Here is a 17,388-nt window from a genome sequence, read left to right on the forward strand (position 1 = left end):
AGTATAACAATGCATTGCATCCTGGGCTGATGTATAACAGTGTATTGTATCCTGGGCTGATGTATAAGTATATTATCATTGTATCAATGTATAAGTATTATTGGGCTGATGTATAAGTATCATTGTATCCTGGGCCGATGTATAAGTATTATTGTATCCTGGGCTGATGTATAATTATCATTGTATCCTGGGCCGATGTATAAGTATTATTGTATCCTGGGCTGATGTATAACAGTGTATTGTATCCTGGTCTGATGTATAAGTATTATTGTATCCTGGGCCGATGTATAAGTATTATTGTAGTCTGGGCCAATGTATAATTAGTGTATTGTTTCCTTAGCTGATACTCAGTGAATGCTGCTCTGCTGACCAGCATTACATAATCACATTAGGTGAGAGACAACCTTTCAATAATTATTAATATTATTGATTTATTTGATGAATAGTCGGCAAAGCTTGAATTATTGACCATCCCCCAGCGGTTTGTCTATTGTGCTCATCCCACAGAATAATGACACACAGCGCACTTATAACCCTTTCAGCTGGAAAACATCCCAATTGTTTCTGCTGTTATTTTGTGTATGTAAAACTGCTAGATTTGCAGCGTTATTGACGTACAAGGGCATTAGTGTGTGAATAAGCCTTTATAGATGCAGTGTTGTCCGTAAGGGCTGACATCGACAGATGTGTGGACCAGCTGACTAGCTGACTCATAGTACAGTCTACATTCATACTTGCCTGTACTTTCATTTCACTGGATCTGATTTTGACAGAAGTGTTTTCCAAGAAATAGTCAGGATACCAGGCTAGTTATACACAAGTAAGGAGACTGCTTTCAATTCTTTGTGACATTTGTCAAGTATGGGGGTAGGGTGTCAATGATGATAAATTAAAGATTATAGTTAAGATATATGTATTTGGTTAAGCTCTTCTCCACACATCAAGATTATTGTGATCATGTATCTATATATTTCATTTATGTCATTCTTGGACTGTAATCTGATTCTGGGCTGTAGACAGAAAATTATCAAGATTATTGTGAAGATATAGTTTTTAATCTCAGATATTCTTAGAATAATATCTGATTGTTGGCCTAGATGTTTGAAGCTCTCTTAGAGCTAAGATAGTCGTAAGTTAATGTTAATGTATGGCACTTACGACTATCTTAGCGCTAAGAGAGCTTAAAAATCTAGGCCTCTAAAATCTAGAACAATCTAAAATAAAAATGAAATATAAAAATAAAAATAGACTGAACCACCAAAAAAAATGTCGCACTGATAGTGGTTTCTTAAAGCACACACTTTAATTCACTCTAATGAAAAATCAAATCGGAGGATTGAGTTCAAACTTGACAATTAAGGTTAACACATTTTGGGAATCACATTTAGAGTTCAAACAAACAAAATCACAAAAAATGGTACCATTAAGATACCCCAAAGTCAGTATCGTGTGTGGCCTCTATGGGCATCGATGAAAGAGTTGCATCGTCTGTACATGGAATGAATTAGCCGGTTGATGAAGGCCATAGGCACTTAGGGTCCATACTCTGTGAAATGTCTGATCGAGTCTCTTTCAGCAATACACTCATTGGAAAACAGTTCCCCACGCCTTCACCATACTCTCACTGTGCCATTGACTGTTGAAACACAATATTGGCTTTCATGAGAAAAAAACACAGTTCTCCATTGCCGATAACGCCAATTCTGATGCTGAGTTGCCCATTGCAGTCAGTTTTGGCGGTGATGAGCGGTGAGGACAGGACTATGATATGGTCTGTGACAGCAGAGGTTTCTTCCGCGCAAATGTTGACGCACTGTATCGGCACTGATGGGTCTGTTGTGAGTCCCAGTGGTCTGGTGTGCTCTTTCTGTTGCTCTGGGGAAGCTACCCTCCAGATGGTGGCGCACAATCTGTCGGTCTTGACGTTGTGATGTTACTGAAGGTCGCCCACTGCGTAGATGGTCTTGGATGCTGTTAGTGACCCGATACCACTCCTGCAGTCGGTAGATTGTCCTAACATGAACATTAAAATGATTGGCAGTCTGGCCAACTTGCAGTCGTCCAAAGTCTTGGTTCCTCTGATCTCTCGTAATTCGTACCATGATGATTGTGTCAAAACAAAAATGATTTCAGGCGAGGTTGGGACTCACTTTCATTGGTAGGGTTGTGCACGTGCCTTTTCATTTTCACGAATGTCATACGGAACCTTTTACCATGTCTGCCTCTTTAGGTGCGTTTGGTTGATATGCTTTTTCCTCAGAAAACACACTGATGTTGGTAATAACTGTCAATTTGGATTGAAAAACATGTTAACAAAACAATACAATCATAATAAAAACACTGTTTTGTAAGAACAAAATCTTGCATTTGGTTTTGAAAAGCGATGTTTCTTTTGTGGTTCAGTATATAATAAAAATAAAATATAAAATAAAAATAAAATAAAATCGAAAATCTAGGACTCTGGCGGTGTCCACAGATCATAATGGTGCCAAGGACATGCCAGAAACTTCATGGGTTCAAATTCCAGTTTGCCCAAAATATTTGTGGAAGTTTGTCAGTACCATACTAGCCATGAACACCCGGGTTATAATTGGTCTTCAGTAACTATTCTTGCCGTAAGAGGCGACTAATGAGATCGGGTGGTCAGGCTTGCGGACTTGGTTGATACGTCATCGTATCCTAATTGCATAGATCAATGCTCATGCTACTGGTCTCTGGATTGTCTGGTCCAGACTCAAATATTTACAGAGTGCCGTCATATAGCTGGAATACTGCTGAGTGCAGCGTTAAACAACCAAGCAACCAGCCAAAGTGGTACACATCAGGGAACTGCATCACCTCAAGTTTTCCTCCCAAATAGAATACTGTTCAATGCAGTGTGAAACCCGACTAACTCACTCAGGTCTTCCTGCAGAAAGGTATCATGAATGAATGATCTGATTACATAATATTACTCAAAGTATTGATTTAACCAGAACTACACATATACTTTCATGAAGTTGAATTGATCCGAAGGTTGGGTTTTCTATGCTTTTCATCTCATTTTCTAATGTCAGTATTTTTGTTTGATTCTAAGAGTAACAAGAAAGATTAATTATCGTTAAGTAGCATACTAGTATTGCATACACAGCTTTTTGAGAAAGGGGGGTGCACACTTCATATTCACCCGTTATCACGCGAGTTCCAATGGTCTGCACCCCCCGGATCCGCCTATGATACACTGTTAAGGTTGTCGTCTTTGATACCATGAGCATAGGTACATATAAAAATATTAATTATTTGAGATTTGTGCCTTCTTTCGATGATATTTCAGAAAATGCAGATTGGATCACCATGGATGCTGGGCAGGAGTAGTTCTTGGATATCTACAATGGGAAACAAACCCAAGCCAACATATGTTATATTTGGGATTACACTTTCTTAGTGTGCTGGCGATTAGGTGCCTGACTCTGACGGTGTGGGTTCGAATCCTGGATGGGACTCAACCCCAAAAAGTACTAGTATCTGTACTTTACTGAGAAAGTGTAATCCCAAATATAACATATGTTACATTTGACCACTTTCTAAAAATGGCATTGTGTATTTCAAACCCAAGCCAAGGTTACGGCTAGGGAATGCTTTAACTACAAGTCTTCCCAGTTGACACAAATTGTTCAAAACACTGCAATACCCCTAGGGCCACCCCAAAGCCCCACCACCACTTCTGCCCAAAGACCCAACAAGACTCCACACTAAAGTACAACCCACATTTGTGTCACCCTTCATTGCCCCATCCACGTCTCAACCAGAACCCCACCACCACTTCTGCCCAAAGACCCAACAAGACTCCACACTAAAGTACAACCCACATTTGTGTCACCCTTCATTGCCCCATCCACGTCTCAACCAGAACCCCACCAACACTTCTCCCCAAAGACCCCCCCAAGACTTCAATCATAGCCCAAGCCATGATTCAACCATAGCCCCACCCATGATTCAACCACTCCGCCCATGATTCAACCATAGCCTCACCCATGATTCAACCATTCCGCCCATGATTCAACCATAGCCCCACCCACACTTCAATCATTCTGCCCATGCTTCCACAAAATAATTTCCCCATTCCACCCCAAAGCCCCGCCAACACTTCAACCAAAGCCAAACCTACATTTCAACTATAGCCCCACAATCAACACCCTAGTGCCCCACCATACCACACTCCCACATCTCTTCTCCACCATTTCCTCAACCGATATCAGCTGCACCTCAGCTCCTCATTATGACACCTCAAACACAACCATTAAATCAAGCTTTGACAAAATCCAACATCCTATTTCTTTCCGACATTTACAAATCATAACAAACCTAAACCTACTTGAACCTACAGTAGGATCATGTGGTACGAAAAACTACCTGAGAGCATCCCATAATCCCCAACTTAAACAAACTCTGTATCCCCGCAGGTAAAACCAAATACCTGTCTGTGTATATAGGGATTGACAGCGCTACCCTGGTTCAGGACACGGCTATATATAGCAGTCCCAGCATTGGGTTATATAATGCCGTATATACTGGCTATATTGATTACCATCTCTGCCGATACTGCAGTATTGTCTCTCGGGTAGGACGGGTGGGTTGACTAGCAACCCATAAATACTAGACTGTTTTCCACACAACTGATATCATGTCACAAAACACAAGTGTTGTTTACAGAAAGTAAAAACATGTCTGTGTTGGTCTTTGTGGTGGTTGTATGAAAGCCAGTGTTGGTCTTCAGGAAGACAATCAGAGAAGTTGGTTTGAAGTAAGGTTTTAACGATGTTCATGTTAATATGATGACAGCTTTGTGATGAATTGTGTACAGACAGATTCAGGTTTTGTCATAGCAGATCCTGTTATAGTTCATTGACCGTTATAATATTTCATTGTACACTTGATTGTTGCTTGTGCTATCGACCATGGGTTTTTTCTGTCCCAGATTTCCTTTTTGGTATTATTGGAATATTGCTGACTAAGATGTCAAAACAACAGTCACTCATCCAATGGTGAGGAGTAATAAATGATGATGATGATGACGATGATGGTGATGATGATGATGCATTTACAACATCTTAAACTGGAATATTGCTTGAGTAAGATGTCAAAACTCATCCAATGGTGAGGAGTAATAAATGATGATGTTGATGACGATGATAATGTTGATGATGATGACTTTGATGATGATAATGATGATGTTGATGATGATGATGATGATGACGACTATGACTATGATAATGGTGGTGACTATGTTGATGGTGATGACTTTTTGATGATGGTGATGATGATGATAATGTTGATGATGATGATGATGACGACTATGACTATGATCATGGTGATGATGATGATAATGTTGATGATGATTACTTTGATGATGATGATGATGATGGTGATGATGATGATGCATTTTCAACATCTTAAACTGGAATATTGCTTTAGTAAGATGTCAAAACTCATCCAGTGGTGTGGAGTAATAGATGAAGATGATGATGATGATGATAATGTTGATGATGATGACTTTGATGATGGTGATGATGATGATGCATTTTCAACATCTTAAACTGGAATATTGCTTAAGTAAGATGTCAAAACTTATCCAATGGTGAGGAGTAATAAATGATGATGTTGATGACGATGGTGATGATGATGATGATGATGATGATGATGATGATGATGATGATGATGATGATGATGATGGTAATGCATTTTCAACATCTTAAACTGGTTTGCATAGAAACATATGGAATATTATAGGCTGCAGAATTTCTACACATCCAACATTCTACAGAGTACAAATACAGAAAATATCACAAATGAAAAGGTCATTGCAATAAACTGCACAAAATGCACTTAATGAATATAAAAAATATAAGTGAAAGGAAGCGAGAGTGCTGCTTGACCTTGAGTGTGTTGGAGCGGGATATACAATAGGGATGTTGGTTACCGACCACAGGAGGTTGCCAGCCAGATTATTTAATTACCATCAGACATCTTGACCTTTAAACATAACTTCCTCAGTATCATGTAAGAGCTAAGACAGCGGTAATAACCTGCTACATCTTTACTCTGCAACATCGTCCGTAGAGACATGCAATAGGCTGCACGCAACCAGAGATTCGTTACTGCTGCTGCTGCTCGATACCTTGACATATGCTGACACTTTGATGTTTTAAATGAGGATGTAGCATGGAGCAGAGACCATGATAAGGTAACACAGACAACGTGTCCAATATTCTCACAATATCTTTTTTAGTAATATGTGTAAATACCTCCCATGTCATGTATTCATCATATTTTTTAGCTTTTGAATTGCAAACATTTTTATTTGTTCAATGTGTGTGAATACATTTGTGATGCTGGTTATGCTTTATCATTATGTTTGGATTACATGTAGTTTCTAGAGGGTGAGATGAGGAGTTAAGGTAAAATGGGTCACCTTTTCAATATTCTCACAATAACTCTTTTCAGTAATATGTTTAAATAACTCCCAGGTCATGTATTAATTTTTTTATATAGTTTTGGAATTACAAACATTTTTTCTGTTCCATGCGTTTAATTAATCATTATCTTTTAATTACATGTGATTTCTAGATGATGAGCTAAGGAGTGAGAGAATATAAAACGTATCACCTGTCCAATATTATCATAATAATACTTTAGTCAGTAATATGTGTCCATAACTGCTAGGTCATTCATTCAATAATGTTTAAGTTTGGAATTGCAAACATTTTTGTCTATTTAATGAGTTGTGGTAATGATGGGTGAAATTAGATATGGTTTATAAATATTTTTTAATTTCATGGTGGTTTCTAGATGATCAGCCTGATTACGATTATAGACTGTGGTGCTATTCATCCATTGTGTAACAAATTAGTGCATAGTAACTGGTTAGGGCATATCATGACACTAAGTGGCTGGGTGCAGACAGAGCTTCATTGTTACACAATGTGACATTAGCATATCAACCCATCTCCCCAGCAACGTGGTATACAGCTCTATAATCCCCCCTGAAGCTGTGGGTCGGAGGGAATACAATTGTTTAACCCAATAATTGTTTTATGTGTTTACGATGTCTCCATCAAGGAAGCTGTATTGCCGTTACCCACCCATGTGGAACAATCGTGAAATATACAGCATGTAATGATTGATGGGCGATGACACATCACCACTGACAGCTGAGGACTAGGTGTTTTGGAGAAAGGTTGGAATTACACAAGATGGTCATTCAGTTGGGATAGCAAGCAGGTAGCCAGACAGCTGGTCACTGTGAGTCACAGGGATAGAAAATGTTAACAGTTTGTTTCATTGTGTTTGCGATAGTATCAAGTGTGTTACTGGAATGAGAAGATATCACTTGTGTGTATTTCACCCAGCTTGACTGCCACAGCAACAAGCATATCGGGATACTTTATCAAAGCATTGCATGGACCTATTGCCAACCCTTGAGTGGAGTATTCACGATAGTAATCAATCAGCAGAATAATCAGGTGGGAGGATTTTGATTCAGTCATTCAGGTAATTTCAGATTTCATTTATAGTCATGCAGGTAAAGTCAGATTTTAATTAAAGTATCCAGGTAATTTCAGATTTTATTTAAAGTCATCAAGGTCATATCAGATTTATATCTAAAGTCAGACAGGTAATTTCAGATTTTATTTAAAGCATCCAGGTAATTTCAGATTTTATTTAAAGTCATCCAGGTAAATTCAGATTCAATTAAAATCAGCCAGGTAATTTCAGATTTCATTTATAGTCATGCAGGTAAAGTCAGATTTTAATTAAAGTATACAGGTAATTTCAGATTTTATTTAAAGTCATCAAGGTCATATCAGATTTATATCTAAAGTCAGACAGGTAATTTCAGATTTTATTTAAAGCATCCAGGTAATTTCAGATTTTATTTAAAGTCATCCAGGTAAATTCAGATTCAATTAAAATCAGCCAGGTAATTTCAGATTGTATTCAAAGTCGACATGGTAATTTCAGATTTTATTGAAAGTCATCCAGGTAAATTCAGATTCAATTATAATCAGCCAGGTAATTTCAGATTTCATTTATAGTCATGCAGGTAAAGTCAGATTTTAATTAAAGTATCCAGGTAATTTCAGATTTTATTTAAAGTCATCAAGGTCATATCAGATTTATATCTAAAGTCAGACAGGTAATTTCAGATTTTATTTAAAGCATCCAGGTAATTTCAGATTTTATTTAAAGTCATCCAGGTAAATTCAGATTCAATTAAAGTCAGCCAGGTAATTTCAGATTTTATTTAAAGTCGACATGGTAATTTCAGATTTTAATATTTAAAGTCATCCAGGTAAATTCAGATTCAATTAAAGTCAGCCAGGTAATTTCAGATTTTATTTAAAGTCGACAAGGTCATTTCAGATTTCTTTTTCACTGTCTGACCCAGATGGATGGTATCGAACTCCCTTCCCTCAAACATCTTACATGTTAACCACACCCTTGGTCATAGGCTTCGTGACACTGAAAGTGATCAGTATTAGACAGGTGGATCTTATGTAGGATGCTTGCTCCATGTATGTACACCTAGTGTGTATAAGCTAGTGCAGCTCATGCTCCCATACTGTTGTATTGAACCTATACAAATCAATAAACCTGCAAAACATTGATTATTGAACTGTCGTACAGTACGTAAACCGATTGATAGACATGTAATCACAATTACACAGGTTCATGTATGGTTTTAACAGAACCTTCAGTGGGCGTTAAACCTATCATAATTAGGCCATTTCTATTCTCAAACATCTTTGCAAATATTCATTCTATTTCTGTCTGAATCGATCTCAGGGAAAATATTCTCTTTCTGAAACCCACCAGTGTTTTGTCTGGAAATGAGCATAAATCAATTCATTGATTTTTCAGTATCGCTTTAACATGGAATCTAATACACATGGAGCAAACCTTCGTCTTTATGCAAATAATCTGCAAACCGCACTATCACTTTGTGACAAGCGTGTACAACATGACGTACCGTTTCTCAATAGATTGCTGCATGTATGGCATATGATCGCCTCAAATGTACATGTTATGGGAACCAGGAGAAGTTGTATATAGAAACTAGCCATATGGAGTATAGGTATGGTATAAACCTGTTATACAACGTCGAGTGTCATCGTATACTTTTCACTCTGATTGTCAAGGATTGGCTTTCACGATTATTATCTCCGACTGGGTGGAGAGGTGCATGGGTGTGTTTTTGTTTGAATAGATCGGGGTAGATTTGGGTGGATTGATCATCTGTGGACAAGAAGCTACTGGCTGGCGAGTGTGCAGGGATTTGGTTCCTGGGTGTTATTGACATTGTCTGTGAAAGTGGAACATTAGAGAGGCATGTTGTCACCATCTGTATTGATGAATGCTGCATAAGCTGTAGCCTTCAGTGGCATATATCACAGTCTCACCGTGAGTCATCATCAATACTATCTGTAATTGTAAGTAGTAACATTGGAGTTTTCTGTTTGTTTATTGTGAAACACATTTTATGGACTAATAACTGATATAAAGGCTGAACACTTGTACAGTTGTAACATGACAGATGTTGGCTGTGTAGTGTAAGAATTAATTTCCTATTAAGGATTTTGGCTAGAATTGGTGTTCAGCAACCTATGCTTGTTGTAAGAGTCAACTAGGGGATCAGGTTATCAGTCTCACTGACTTGGATGGCGTGTCTTTGTGTTGCAGTTGCATAGGTTGATGCTCATGATGTCAATCACTGGATTGTTGAGTCCAGACTGAATTATTAACAGCTAGAAGTTTCAGTGTGTGGTGTTTAACAAAAGGAAGTAGATGATAAGGGTTCAGTAAATGTTAAATATTGTGAAAAAAGTCTTAGAGATTCTGTTTTTATTTCAGGACATTTTGAGATTCAGAGGCAGGTGAAGCCCACCAAGGACTATCAATTAACATCCAACCTTCAACACTGAACAGCTCAACTGGAAATATGTAGGTAAGTACTCTCTCTAATAATTGTCACATGGATGTTTGTCTAGCATGAAGGTTATCCTGTATGCCAAGAGTAGGTCTTCATACATCATGGAGGTCTTCATGCACCGTGCTGGTCTTCATGCATAGTATAGGTCTTCACTAACTACACAGGTCTTCATGCATTGTCATCTCATGACATCTTCATGCATGTCAGCTTACATGTAGGTCTTCACTAACTACACAGGTCTTCATGCTATGTACAGGTCCTCATGACATCTTCAGGCATGTCATCTTACATGACAAGCGTAGGTCTTCACTAACTACACAGGTCTTCATGCTATGTACAGGTCCTCATGACATCTTCAGGCATGTCATCTTACATGACAAGCGTAGGTCTTCACTAACTATACAGGTCTTCATGCTATGTACAGGTCCTCATGACATCTTCAGGCATGTCATCTTACATGACAAGCGTAGGTCTTCACTAACTATACAGGTCTTCATGCTATGTACAGGTCCTCATGACATCTTCAGGCATGTCATCTTATGACATGACAAGCGTGCTAGGTCTTCACTCAACTACAACAGAGTCTTCACTAACTATACAGGTCTTCATGCTATGTACAGGTCCTCATGACATCTTCAGGCATGTCATCTTACATGACAAGACAATAGGTCTTCACTAACTATACAGGTCTTCATGCTATGTACAGGTCCTCATGACATCTTCAGGCATGTCATCTTACATGACAAGCGTAGGTCTTCACTAACTATACAGGTCTTCATGCTATGTACAGGTCCTCATGACATCTTCAGGCATGTCATCTTACATGACAAGCGTAGGTCTTCACTAACTATACAGGTCTTCATGCTATGTACAGGTCCTCATGACATCTTCATGCATGTCATCTTACATGACAAGCGTAGGTCTTCACTAACTATACAGGTCTTCATGCTATGTACAGGTCCTCATGACATCTTCAGGCATGTCATCTTACATGACAAGAGTAGGTCTTCACTAACTATACAGGTCTTCATGCTATGTACAGGTCCTCATGACATCTTCAGGCATGTCATCTTACATGACAAGCGTAGGTCTTCACTAACTATACAGGTCTTCATGCTATGTACAGGTCCTCATGACATCTTCAGGCATGTCATCTTACATGACAAGCGTAGGTCTTCACTAACTATACAGGTCTTCATGCTATGTACAGGTCCTCATGACATCTTCAGGCATGTCATCTTACATGACAAGCATAGGTCTTCACTAACTATACAGGTCTTCATGCTATGTACAGGTCCTCATGACATCTTCATGCATGTCATGTCTGACAAGCTATGTAGGTCTTCATGTCACCATGACAAGCGTAGGTCTTCACTAACTATACAGGTCTTCATGCTATGTACAGGTCCTCATGACATCTTCAGGCATGTCATCTTACATGACAAGCGTAGGTCTTCACTAACTATACAGGTCTTCATGCTATGTACAGGTCCTCATGACATCTTCAGGCATGTCATCTTACATGACAAGCGTAGGTCTTCACTAACTATACAGGTCTTCATGCTATGTACAGGTCCTCATGACATCTTCATGCATGTCAGCTTACATGACAAGAGTAGGTCTTCATGCACCATTCAGGTCTTCACTAACTATACAGGTCTTCATGCTATGTACAGGTCCTCATGACATCTTCAGGCATGTCATCTTACATGACAAGCGTAGGTCTTCACTAACTATACAGGTCTTCATGCTATGTACAGGTCCTCATGACATCTTCAGGCATGTCATCTTACATGACAAGCGTAGGTCTTCACTAACTATACAGGTCTTCATGCTATGTACAGGTCCTCATGACATCTTCATGCATGTCATCTTACATGACAAGCGTAGGTCTTCACTAACTATACAGGTCTTCATGCTATGTACAGGTCCTCATGACATCTTCAGGCATGTCATCTTACATGACAAGCGTAGGTCTTCACTAACTATACAGGTCTTCATGCTATGTACAGGTCCTCATGACATCTTCAGGCATGTCATCTTACATGACAAGCGTAGGTCTTCACTAACTACACAGGTCTTCATGCTATGTACAGGTCCTCATGACTTCTTCATGCATGTCATCTTACATGACAAGAGCATGTTTTCATGTTGTACACCCAATTCCGTCTGGTGTCAAATACTAACAAGCCAACTTATTTACCAGTCCAGTTGAAGAACCTGGAGAAAGAGATGGGCCTGGTGTTTTTCATGGGTCAATCTGAAGCACAAATACAGGTTGTTTTCTGTGTTTCATAACCTTGTAAGGGGCAGTAATATCACTAGACGTGGTATAAACCCCATGTCGCCCAGCATTAGCATCAGTCTATGTATTCTGTTTCTCCCCAAGCTGCCTATGCAACATGATCGATTCAGTTAATATATTCATGATGTTGCTATTTCTGCACTGCTGTCTGATACATGTCTAAAGTTATCAATACTGTGTGCACAATCACATTCATCGTGATGGAGGCAGTTCTGATTAGTATGCCATGTCACCAAATCACAAAATCTAAGACCAATATCCTTAGTCTGTCGTTGTGGCCATACTGCTGACAAGAAGTTAAAGTACACCCAATTTATTTAACATGGCAACAGATACTGTGCCTTAGCTGATGGGTATGTGCTGTATATGTAGTGAATAGTATATCAACTGTTATAGAGATTCATTGGCCTTAGATTAGATACAGTCGTGTATACGTGTATGCACGCACGCACGCACACACACACACCACAGTGGTATAAGGTATGACAATGCAGAGCTGTCTCCCTTGAAGAGATAGGATTTGAGTAATAACCTTGAACATCCATGACAACATATAATTTTGTAAAATTAAACACACATACAGAAATATTCTTCCAGGTGGTGCTGAATCTCAATCAATCAATCTAAATCAATCAATCAATCAATCAATCAATCAATCAATCAATCAATCAATCAATCAATCAATCAATCAATCAATCAATCACTCACTGTTCTAAGGTAGTCACACAGAATCATACAAGTGCATGCACTTTGTTTTGTAAGTGCAATAATCCTGAACTCTATTATAAATCCCTTTCACTTCAACTGTTGATGACAAAATCTCCTTCTTGGATGACACCCTACCAACCCATTACAACAGGACAACATAACTACACTGAAACACTGTATATTTTTAAAAGAATAAAAGAAACCAAAAAAACTACTTCTGGAGAATGAAATCTGCTCGTCCCGAAAGTGTAAATGAGTCTGATTGATGTATGAAGTAGACAGTGTATTGAGCTGATCTATCTGGGTGCCTGGGAAACAGATAGCGGCCATCCACCTCTGGATTAGGTAGAGTGAAATCTGGCAGCCCGTCTTGAGACCGGTGAATGTCGTTGTCACGTTTGTGGCACATATGAGCTGTGTATACCTAGAACATGACATGCATCTCAGTGTTCACACCTATGACTGGCCTCTGCCTGAATGTTAAAAAGGGCGTGGCTTAAAATACTTGCCACACCCTAATGTTTGAATTAACAGCAAACTACTCTGGTGTGAAAATACACCACAGAAAGAGGAATGTGGTCTTCTTATGATCATGCAATCTGGTTTAACGAATTGTCGATTAAGAATGATGGAAAAATGAGGACATTAAATCTGGACTTTGGGGGATACAACTGATAGCTGGAGAGTTAGAGAACCCTGTCCATAGATGTTCCACGGCAGACTGTCCAAGTACCATTGGTTGATGTGAAAGTCAACTAGAAGTTTGAAAATTGCATTTTCACTTAACTGATTTAATTATTAGAAAAATTAAAATTCACATTTGTCATATATTATACCTGAGGCAGACTTTGTAAAAAGGCAATGGCTTGACATTTAGCAAAACGATGAACAATGCACTATATACAATGTATGTTTATATACTCATAGAAACAAATAAGGGAACACATGAAAGTACAAGTGTTCCTTTATATATTTCCAGAATTTCACACACAGTGCAATACATACCTTGTGAAGAAACCTGGAAAAGAATAAAGGAACACTTGTATTTTCAAGGTTGAAATACCCTTTTGTCACTCATAGTCTCTGTGGCACAACAGTACAATAGTGAGTGAGTGAGTGAGTTTAGTTTTATGCCGCTTTTAGCAATATTCCAGCAATATCATGGCAGGGGAAACCAGAAATGGGCTTCACACATTGTACCCATGTGGGGAATCAAACCCAGGTCTTCGGCTTGATGATCGAATGCTTTAACCACTAGGCTACCCCACCACCCTTAACAGTACAATAGAATAATGATGATAATGCCTGACTTCCTTGGTTTGTATTCATGTTGACTGGCAAATATCTTAAACGGTTTAATCGTTTTGTGAAATGGTATTTATTGGTTCAAGAAAACTGTAACTGAAGAAATGCAACGAAAATACATTTTCATAGACAAAACAAAAGTTAAGGTGTCTTTAATTTCTTTTGTTCAGATAACCTTTGGGGCGGTGGGGTAGCCTAGTGGTTAAAGGGTTCGCATCGTCACGCCGGAGACCCGGGTTCGATTCCCCATATGGGTACAATGTGTGAAGCCCATTTCTGGTGTCCCCCACCGTGATATTGCTGGATTATTGCTAAAAGAGGCATAAAAACCAAACTCTCTCACTCACTCACTCACTCAGATAACCATTGTTAATCTGTCATATTGTTGTAGATAACTACAATCAAGTGAGAACATTTCGTCCTTCTTCTTTCATTTTTTGTCTCTTCTTCTCTACTTCTTAAGAGTTGTATATTATCGGTTAATATCAGGATCACCTGTGATCATTCACGCCATATGAATTTCTTCATATTAATTTTTGTAAATAAATAATAAAGTATATGCATCTTTTGTTAAAAAGGAAGCATTTTTCAGATATGATGAATTTTACACACCTTGATGTTACAACAAAGAAATCAATTACTGTAAATAATTACCTTTTTTCACCTGTAACAGTGTTAAGACAATGACAAGTGTCTAATCAAAAGCCTCAGGGTGAGTGTGATGGATTGTTGTGTCGGCAATATACAGGCTCTGTTCAGTCCAAGAATCTCTCACATTGTTGGGTGCTTTAAGAGTGCTGTTACTTAGTCTTGAGACGATGTCGTCAGTTCGTCAGCCTCGGGTATCACACTGACAGGTTGGCTACAAAACATGGACATAAATGCAATGAATGATTGAGTTGACTGTGCTTTAAGTAACCATAACAAAAGGTTTTCAAGATTCAGAACTGAAGCTACTGTTTAAGCCTTAGAATCTAACAATTTAACATAGGTATTCTGATTCTGATATTGTGCATTCGTTCATCTGTGAAAGTCATTGATGTGATTAAATTCAATGTGAACAGCTGTGTAATATTTAGGTTGAAGCCTGACCTAGTTGCTAAGTATTGTTTGCAGTGCATTCACCACAGTATTGGAGTTAATAAGTGCATTTGGTGAAATGTTTCCATTAAGCACATTTTCTGTATTAGTACTGTCCTCCTCCTCCTCCTCTCATCATCATCATCACCACCACCACCACCGTCATCATCATCATCATCATCATCATCATCATCATCATCATCTATCCATCATCACCCGTGAAGGTCCGGGTTAGAATGTACCTTCAGCAACCCATGCTTGTCGTAAGAGGCGACTAACGGGATCGGGTGGCCAGGCTCGCTGGCTTGGTTGACACATGTCATCGGTTCTCAATTGCGCAGATCGATGCTCATGCTGTTGATCACTGGATTGTCTGGTCTCGGACAGCAGCCAGACTCGATTATTTACGTGTGGCGTAAAACTAAACTCACTCACTAACTCACTCACTCTGTCTACCATCAAGTGATATCATGATCACATGCATATATATGATCTGCTGAAGATCAGTCAGCACTCGTTTCATTTCATAACAGGTATTTCAATAAGTGCATTTCGTGCAGTTTATCCCCATTAATATTTCAGTGGCTATGTTTTCTGTATTTACAGGACCTGTAGAAATATATATTGTAGCATCAGTCAGTATTTGCAGCAGCAACAATGGTATCTAAAGTAGCATCAATGGTATTTGCATCAGCAACAATGGTATCTAAGGTAGCATCAATGGTATTTGCATCAGCAACAATTGTATCTAAGGTAGCAACAATGGTATTTGCATCAGCAACAATGGTATCTACAGTAGCATCAATGGTGTCTAAGGTAGCAACAATGGTATTTGCATCAGCAACAATGGTATCTACAGTAGCAACAATGGTATCTAAGGTAGCAACAATGGTATTTGCATCAGCAACAATGGTATCTAAGGTAGCAACAATGGTATTTGCATCAGCAACAATGGTATCTACAGTAGCAGCCATGGTATCTAAGGTTGCATCAATGGTATTTGCATCAGCAACAATGGTATCTAAGGTAGCAACAATGGTATTTGCATCAGCAACAATGGTATCTAATGTAGCAACAATGGTATCTACAGTAGCAACAATGGTATCTAAGGTAGCAACAATGGTATTTGCATCAGCAACAATGGTATCTATGGTAGCAGCAACAATGGTATCTAAGGTAGCATCAATGGTATTTGCATCAGCAACAATGGTATCTACAGTAGCATCAATGGTATTTGCATCAGCAACAATGGTATCTACAGTAGCAACAATGGTATCTAAGGTAGCATCAATGGTATTTGCATCAGCAACAATGGTATCTAAGGTAGCAACAATGGTATTTGCATCAGCAACAATGGTATCTAAGGTAGCAACAATGGTATCTAAGGTAGCATCAATGGTATTTGCATCAGCAACAATGGTATCTACAGTAGCATCAATGGTATCTAAGGTAGCAACAATGGTATTTGCATCAGCAACAATGGTATCTAAGGTAGCAACAATGGTATCTAAGGTAGCATCAATGGTATTTGCATCAGCAACAATGGTATCTACAGTAGCAACAATGGTATTTGCATTAGCAACAATGGTATTTGCATCAGCAACAATGGTATCTAAGGTAGCAACAATGGTATCTAAGGTGACTTACTGGTAGCAACAATGGTATTCCAGCAATATCAAGACAGCAACAATGGTATCTACATTGTGCAACAAGCAATCAAGGTAGCAACAACGGGTATCTGCATCAGCAACAATGGTATCTACAGTAGCAACAATGGTATCTAAGGTAGCAACAATGGTATTGCATCAGCAACAATGGTATCTACAACAAATCTACAGTAGCAACAATGGTATCTAGCATAGCAACAATGGTATTTGCATGAGCAACAATGGTATCTACAGTAGCAACAATGGTATCTACAGTAGCAACAATTAGTATAGGATATTTATATAGCGCACATATCCAGGCAACTAGTGCATGCTCGAAACAATGGTATTTGCAGTAGCAACAATGGTATTTG

At 38.7% G+C, this 17,388-nt stretch overlaps 1 protein-coding gene across 1 annotated transcript in view; it reads left to right on the forward strand.

The window, feature by feature from the left end:
* Window positions 1–7,015: 7,015 nt before the first annotated feature.
* LOC124269825 overlaps window positions 7,016–17,388 on the forward strand; it is a 119,718-nt gene continuing 109,345 nt past the window's right edge. Inside the window, 2 exon segments of the mRNA XM_046704858.1 lie at window positions 7,016–7,530; window positions 9,892–9,985. The gene's annotated coding sequence lies outside the window, so the exon portion shown is untranslated.

This window comes from Haliotis rubra, unplaced genomic scaffold (genome assembly GCF_003918875.1).
Source record: "Haliotis rubra isolate DU_JTF1 unplaced genomic scaffold, ASM391887v1 Scf148, whole genome shotgun sequence".
In the NCBI taxonomy this organism is placed as follows: Eukaryota; Metazoa; Mollusca; class Gastropoda; order Lepetellida; family Haliotidae; genus Haliotis; species Haliotis rubra.